The sequence below is a fragment of the Entelurus aequoreus genome, linkage group LG02 (genome assembly GCF_033978785.1).
Source record: "Entelurus aequoreus isolate RoL-2023_Sb linkage group LG02, RoL_Eaeq_v1.1, whole genome shotgun sequence".
In the NCBI taxonomy this organism is placed as follows: Eukaryota; Metazoa; Chordata; class Actinopteri; order Syngnathiformes; family Syngnathidae; genus Entelurus; species Entelurus aequoreus.
The window spans coordinates 15,465,866-15,474,544 of record NC_084732.1 but is presented as its reverse complement, the minus strand read 5'-3'; positions in this window follow the sequence as shown (position 1 = coordinate 15,474,544).

The window sequence follows — 8,679 nt, the reverse complement described above, 5'->3', positions numbered from 1 at the left end:
AGAAACGAGTGGAGAGAGAGCTGCAGATGTACCAGGACGTTCCACCGATACTTATGTCTGACGACCTTGCTACATGGTGGTGGTCCGGTGGAACCAACAAAAGACTTATCCTTTGCTGTCAGATCTCGCTTTCTCCTATTTATGCGTTCAAGCTTCTTCCACACCCAGCGAACGTGTATTTTCCACAGCAGGAGACACTATCTGTCCAGAACGCTCACGCGTCCTGCCTGAGAAGGCGGATATGGTCATTTTCCTAAACAAGAACTGTCTCTGATTTTATACTGTACCTGCTGCTAATCTGGACTGGGTTTTGCAAGTTGTTTCTTATTGTTTATTTGCTTTTCTGCACCAGGTTAGCCCATCAGTGGGAGCACGGTAACATTTTTAAGTACCTGCAGCATCATACACTTGTGTGTGTAAATGTGTTTTCATGAGGTTTCCTGCAGCATCATACACTTATGTGTAAAGGTGTTTTCATGAGGTTTCCTGCAGCATCATACACTTATGTGTAAAGGTGTTTTCATGAGGTTTCCTGCAGCATCATACACTTATGTGTAAAGGTGTTTTCATGAGGTTTCCTGCAGCATCATACACTTATGTGTAAAGGTGTTTTCATGAGGTTTCCTGCAGCATCATACACTTATGTGTAAAGGTGTTTTCATGAGGTTTCCTGCAGCATCATACACTTATGTGTAAATGTGTTTTCATGAGATTTTCAAAAATAAAGCTCTCTTGAGGAAAGTGTACCCCTGGGAAAATGTATTCATAATTTATAATATTTATATTCAAGGTCATAGATTTGATATTTATATTCTAGTTGAAAACAGCCCTGTGAGGAATTTATAGTAAAGTTCATAAAAAGTTAATAGAATTAAAATTGATGGAGAATGTCAGACTATTTCATTCAGAAAGACTGTAGGTTAGCTAGCTCATTTAAAATATCCTAAACTTTTTTTTGACCCTGCCTCTTAAAAGAATCGGAATCGAGAATCGCCAGGAATCGGAATTGAAACCAAGAATCGGAATTGGAATCGTTCGAATTCAAACGATACCCAACCCTAGTTGGGATCCCAAACGGTACAGTATGAGTTTTTTGACTTAGACTTCCTTTTTATTGTCATTCAAATTTGAACTTTACAATACAGATAAGAACGAAATTTTGTTGCATTAGCTCATGGTAGTGCAGGATAAAAAAGCAATAAGGTGCAGATATAAATAAATAGATTACTTTACAGATAAATATATTGCACTTTTACATATGCATCAAGGTTTATGGATGTATGTTGTATTGTCTTTATATTCCAGCAAGTTAATCCATTTTTGGGGGGACTTGAGGGGATTATTATGATGCGTTCAAGAGTCTTACGGCCTGAGGGAAGAAGCTGTTACAGAACCTGCAGGTTCTGCTTCGGAGGCTGCGGAACCTCTTTCTAGAGTCCAGCAGTGAAAACAGTCCTTGGTGGGGATGGGAGGAGTCTCTGCAGATTTTCTGAGCCCTGGTCAGGCAGCGGCTTTTTGCGATCTCCTGCATAGGAGGAAGAGGAGTCCTGATGATCTTTTCCGCCGTCCTCACCACTCTCTCCAGAGACTTCCAGTCTGAGGCACTGCAGGATCCAGTCCAGACAGACATGCTGTTGGTCAGCAGGCTCTCCATAGTGCCTCTGTAGAATGTGGTGAGAGCCGTTTAGAGCCGTTGCCTGTGAAAATGCCGCCGCCTAGAGGATACTTTGACTGTCGATGAGGTAAACAAAGTACAGTAACAGCACTCTGTGGGTGTCTGGGGCCCGGGTGGTCGGGACGCGTAGGGTTCCGGGCAGATTCCCGTCCTCTTTCTTCACTTCCCAGAGGCGTTACTGGAACGGCGTACATGACCTCACACGACGCGACATTTATTGGGGAGGGCGGGGGCCCCCAAAATGGACATGAATATGGTGGCCACCCAAGAGTCCGAGTACAGTGAGTCACCCCTGGAACAAGCGCTCACTGTACCAAACACGACCCGCTTCAGCGGTAGAACGAAGAGGCTGTCCGCTCGCATTTGGACGCTCCCCTCTGGAAGTCCCCACCAAGGCCCACCTACCCCGACCGTCCCGCTCCCAGTCCATTGTCAGGCTGCACTCATGTAGAAAGCAGCCTGTTTGCCACCAGCGGGTCACACATGCTAATGAGCGTCTGTTTGTTTTCCCGCGTGCTCATGCAGGAGGAAGGGAATTTTTGTTATTTTTATTGTGTGTGTGTGCAGATAATAGCAACAACACGCCAGGTGGTTTGGCGGGCACAATGACGGAAAAGCGTAAGATCGCAGGTGTTGTGTCTAAAGTAATGATGTCATCGTCTAATCATCATAATTGGTCATTTTTGTCATCATAATGGACACAGTAGGATACACTGTAAAAAAAAAATTCTGTAAAAAAAACGGTCATCTACTGGCAGCTACGGCTGCCAAACGAAAACCGTAAAATTAAAGTAAAACATTGTAAACCAAATAATGATCAAAAACATTATATTTACAGAAATTTCCATTAAACGTTTTGCGGAAAAATATCGCAATTTTACAGATTTTTACTAAATTATTAAGATCAACCACCTTTAATAAAGTGACGATGCAAACAACTCTGCAGGAAAATACCTCTATTCTACAGAGTTTTTCCAAGTTATCACGATCAAACACCTTTAATGAAGTGACAAGGCTGGCAGTTCCACGGAAAAATACCATTATTTTACAGATTTTTTCTGAATTGTTAAGATCGACCACCTTTAATAAAGTGACGATGCAAACAGTTCTGCAGAAAAATACCTTTATTCTACAGCATGGGTGTCAAACTCTGGCCCGCGGCCCAAATTTGGCCCGCCGTGTAATTTCACTTGGTCCTTGAGGCGATATCAAATTAACACTAAAGCTGGCCCGCCGATCCTCCCGGGAGTCTTCCAAACACCAGCCAGCCAGCCAGCCAGCCAGCCAGCCAGCCAGCCAGCCAGCCAGCCAGCCAGCCAGCCAGCCAGCCAGCCAGCCAGCCAGCCAGCCAGCCAGCCAGCCAGCCAGCCAGCCAGCCAGCCAGCCAGCCAGCCGGCTTCTGTATGCACACACATTAGAATGCAACGCATACTTCATCAACAGCGATACAGGTTACACTGAGGGTAGCCGAATAAAAAACTTTAACACTGTTAGAAATATATGCCACACTGTGAATCCACACCAAACCAGAACCCTTTGCAGCACTAACTCTTCCGGGACGCTACAGGGTGTGTGTGTGTGTGGGGGGGGGGGTTATAAATAAATAATAAATGGGTTATACTTGTATAGCGTTTTTCTACCTTCAAGGTACTCAAAGCGCTTTGACAGTATTTCCACATTCACCCATTCACACACACATTCACACACTGATGGCGGGAGCTGCCATGCAAGGCGCTAACCAGCAGCCATCAGGAGCAAGGGTGAAGTGTCTTGCCCAAGGACACAACGGACGTGACTAGGAAGGTAGAAGGTGGGGATTGAACCCCAGTAACCAGCAACACTCTGATTGCTGGCACAGCCACTCTACCAACTTTGCCACGCCGTACAGGTCAAGGTTTGGTGGTAGAGGTGTTTTGTAGCGTCCCGGAAGAGTTAGTGCTGCAAAGGATTCTGGGTATTTGTTGTGTTGTGTTTATGTTGTGTTACAGTGCGGATGTTCTCCCTAAAAGTGTTTGTCATTCTTGTTTGGTGTGGATTCACAGTGTGGCGTATATTTCTAACAGTGTTAAAGTTTTTTATACTGGCACCCTCTGTGTAACCTGTATCGCTGTTGATGAAGTATGAATGCATTCGCTCGTGTGCGTACGGAAGCCGCACATATCTTGTGACTGGGTCTGAACGATGTTAGAATGGATGAAAAGCGGAAGTGACGATAGTTAAAGGTTAATTTGTTCAACCTTTGTTCAGTTTTAAATTTTGGCCCACTCTGTATTTGAGTTTGACACCCCTGTGTTAGATTGTTAGTATGGACGTAGACTTTTATATAACAAGCTACATATTTAATGAAAGATAATTACTGTAATTTTACATGAATTTGAAAGTAATTTAAGAAATCAGAAAATGCTATGTATAATTAATTTGGTATTTTTCTGTCATTACTGGCATATTACTTAAAATAACAGGCGGATTGTTTATTTACAGATAATGTCTTCAATTCTACAGTTTTATAAAGTATTTAAAAAAAAATAGAAAAATTACAGTAGAAATTTAGAGTAAATTAACCATAAAAATAGGATTTTTTTTTTACAGTGTAGGGCGGGGGTCGGCAACCCGCGGCTCTAGAGCCGCATGCGGCTCTTTAGCGCCGCCCTAGTGGCTCTCTGGAAATTTTTCAAAAATGTATGAAGAATGGAAAAAGATGAGGGGAAAAAAATCTATTTTTTTGTTTTAGAATGTTTTCTGTAGGAGGACAAACATGACACAAACCTCGCTAATTGTTATAAATCACACTGTTTATATTAAACATGCTTCACTGATTCGAGTATTTGGCGAGCGCCGTTTTGTCCTACTTATTTTGGCGGTCCTTGAACTCACCGTATAGTTTGTTTACATTGTAGAACTTTCTCCGACTTTCTAGGACGTGTTTTATGCCACTTTTTCTGTCTCATTTTGTCCACCACACTTTTAACGTTGTGCATGAGTGCACAAAGGTGAGTTTTGTTGATGTTATTGACTTGTGTGGAGTGCTAATCAGACATATTTGGTCACTGCATGACTGCAAGCTAATCGATGCTAACATGCTATTTAGGCTAGCGATGTGTACATATTGCATCATTATGCCTCATTTGTAGCTATATTTGAGGTCATTTAGTTTCCTTTAAGTCCTCTTAATTACATTTATATCTCATGACACATGTAATATGGCTTTTAATTTTTTGCGGCTCCAGACAGATTTGTTTTTGTATTTTTGGTCCAATATGGCTCTTTCAACATTTTGGGTTGCCGACCCCTGGTGTAGGGTGTTGCCAAAACGTGTTGTACAACAGTGCTTCTCAAACCTTTTCCACCAAGTACCGCCTCAGAAAACACTTCACTCTCGAAACTACCACCATAACGACCAATATTAAAACACAGTAGCACAGTAGGCCCAGGTCGGGGGTCTTTAGTGCCACCCTAGTGGCTCCCTGGAGCATTTTTAAAAAAGGATGGAAAATGGAAAAAGATGGGGGGAAATAACACCACACAAACCTTCTCAATTGTTAGAAAGCCCACTGTTTAATATGTTTGTGTGTATGCTTCACTGATGCAAGTATTTGGCGAACATCGTTTTGTCCTACTAATTGCGGCGGTTCTTGAACTCCCCATAGTGAGGACTGTGACGCAACAGTTTGTTTACATGTCAAATCTTCCACTCCTTCTTGGCCTCATTTTGTCCACCAAAACTTTTCTGCTGTGCGTGAATGCACAAAGGTAAGCTGTGTTGATGTTATTGACTTATTGGAGTGCTAATCAGGCAAGCTAATCAATACTACCATGCTATTTAGGCTAGCTGTATGTACATATTGCATCATTATGCCTTGTTTGTAGGTATATTTGAGCTCATTTAATATCCTTTACTTTTATCCTCTTTGTATATAATTTAGTTTTGCATGTTTCATGACACATTATCTGTATGTAATGTTGGCTACATTTCTGATAGTTGTTAGTATGCCATGTTGTTCCAGACCACAGCAAACATTACACAGCTTCCAAAGATTGTAATAAATCCATTAGAAGAAGACAGTCTGTCGTTTCCTCTAATTTAGACACACACATCTATACCTTTGGCCATTCTAAGACAGTCATTTCCAGGAGTTATCTCACCCTCTAAGAAGATTTACTAATGTTTTCCAATGTTGTAAAAATGTGTAGAATAACTATTACATTTCAACATTTCTGTCAACGAAGATTTGCGTCAGCCTGCGACACATAGTAATTTTGATAGTAGGCTAATAAAGCTAATTAGTTACTTACATAATGTATTGTCTTCATTATAACACTTACATAAGACTTTTAAAGTCATTCTGATAGGTAATATTGGCTGCATTTCTGATAGTTGTTAGTGTGCCATGTTGTTCCAGACCACAGCAAACATTACCCAGCTTGCAAAGATTGTAATAAATCCATTAGAAGAAGACAGCCTGTCGTTTACTTTACTTGGACACACACATCTATACCTTTGGCCATTAAAAGCCAGTAATTTCCAGGAGTTATCTCACCTTCTGAGTAGCCTCTAATGTTGTAAAAATGTGTAGAATAAATATTAAATTTCAACATTTCTGTCAACGAAGATTTGCTTCAGCCTGCGACGCATAGTCATTTTGATAGTAGGCTAATATAGCTAATGTACACACTTGCGCCATATGTTGCCTTCATTATGACACTTATATAAGACTTTTAAAGTCATTTTGATAGTAGGCTAATATAGCTAATACAGACACTTACATCATGTGTTGCCTTCATTATAAGAATTATATACGGCTTTTCATTTTTTGTGGCTCCAGACAGATTTTTATTTTTTTTATTTTTGGTCCAATATGGCTCTTTCAATGTTTTTGGTTGCCGACCCCTGGCCTAGGTATTTGTTAAATGTGCCCATTTTTGTTAACCCTGGATGGTTACCTGAAAGGTGTGTGTTGTTATGCTTCTCTGTTATTGTTCAAACATTACTAATGAATCAAAGTCAATGTTGTCATGCATTATTGACCTATTTGAGGCTCCAAATCACATAAAATATTCCACTTTCAACATTTTTGGGAGGGACAATGTTGAGATACAAAACCCAAAACCAGTGAAGTTGGCACGTAGTGTAATTCGTAAATAAAAACAGAATACAATGATTTGCAAATCCTTTTCAACTTATATTCAATTGAATAGACTGCAAAGACAATATATTTAATGTTTGAACTGAGATACTTAATTTTTTTTTGCAAATAATCATTAACTTACAATTTAATGGCTGCAACACAATGCAAAACGTTGGCACAAGGGCATGTTCACCACTGTGTTACATGGCCTTTCCTTTTAACAACACTCAGTAAACGTTTGGGAACTGAGGAGACCAATTTTTTAACCTTTTTAGGTGGAATTCTTTCCCATTCTTGCTTGATGTACAGCTTAAGTTGTTCAACAGTCTCCGTTGTCGTATTTTAGGCTTCATATTGCGCTACACATTTTCAATGGGAGACAGGTCTGGACTACAGGCAGACCAGTCTAGTACCCGCATTCTTTTACTATGAAGCCACGCTGTTGTAACACGTGGCTTGACATTGACTTGCTGAAATAAGCAGGGGCGTCCATGATAACATTGCTTGGATGGCAACATATGTTGCTCCAAAACCTGTATGTACCTTTCAGCATTAATGGTGCCTTCACAGATGTGTAAGTTACCCATGCCTTGGGCACTAATACACCCCCATACCATCACAGATGCTGGCTTTTGAACGTTGCGTCTATAACAATCCGGATGGTTCTTTTCCTCTTTGTTCCGGAGGACAGGACGTCCACAGTTCCTAAAAACAATTTGAAATGCGGACTCGTCAGACCACGGAACACTTTTCCACTTTGCATCAGTCCATTTTAGATGAGCTCGGGCCCAGCGAAGCCGGCGGCGTTTCTGGGTGTTGTTGATAAATGGCTTTCGCTTTGCATAGTAGAGTTTTAACTTGCACTAACAGATGTTGTGACGAAAAGTAGTTACTGACAGTAGTTTTTCTGAAGTGTTCCTGAGCCCATGTGGTGATATCCTTTACACAGTGAAGTCGCTTTTTGATGCTGTACCACCTGAAGGGATCGAAGTCCCGTAATATCATCGCTTACGTGCAGCGATTTCTCCAGATTCTCTGAACCTTTTGATGATATTACGGACCGTAGATGGTGAAATCCCTAAATTCTTTGCAGTAGCTCATTGAGAAATGTTGTTCTTAAACTGTTGGACAATTTGCTCACGCATTTGTTCACAAAGTGGTGACCCTCGCCCCGTCCTTGTTTGTGAATGACTGAGCATTTCATGGAAGCTGCTTTTATACCCAACCATGGCAACCACCTGTTCCCAATTAGCCTGTTCACCTGTGGGATGTTCCAAATAAGTGTTTGATGAGCATTCCTCAACTTTCTCAGTTTTTTTTGCCACTTGTGCCAGCTTTTTTAAAAACATGTTGCAGGCATCAAATTCCAAATGAGCTTTTCCAGTTCGAATGTTAAATAACTTGTCTTTGCAGTCTATTCAATTGAATATAGGTTGAAATGGATTTGCAAATCATTGTATTCTGTTTTTATATACAATTTACACAACGTGCCAACTTCACTGATTTTGGGGTTTGTATATATATATATATATATATATATATATATATATATATATATATATATATATATATATATATATATATATATATATATATATATATATATATATATATATACTGTTTTTTAGTTGATTTTGCCCAAAAGGCTAGTATCCGAGTCATACCAAAGACTATAAAAATGGGACCCGTAACCTCCCTGCTTGGCACTCAGCAACAAAGGGTTGGAGTTGGGGGTTAAATCACCAAAATGATTCCCGGGCGCGGCGCCGCTGCTGCCCACTGCTCCCCAAGGGGATGGGTCAAATGCAGAGGACAAATTTCACCACATCTAGTGTGTGTGTGACAATCATTGGTACTTTAATCTTAATCTTAATCTTT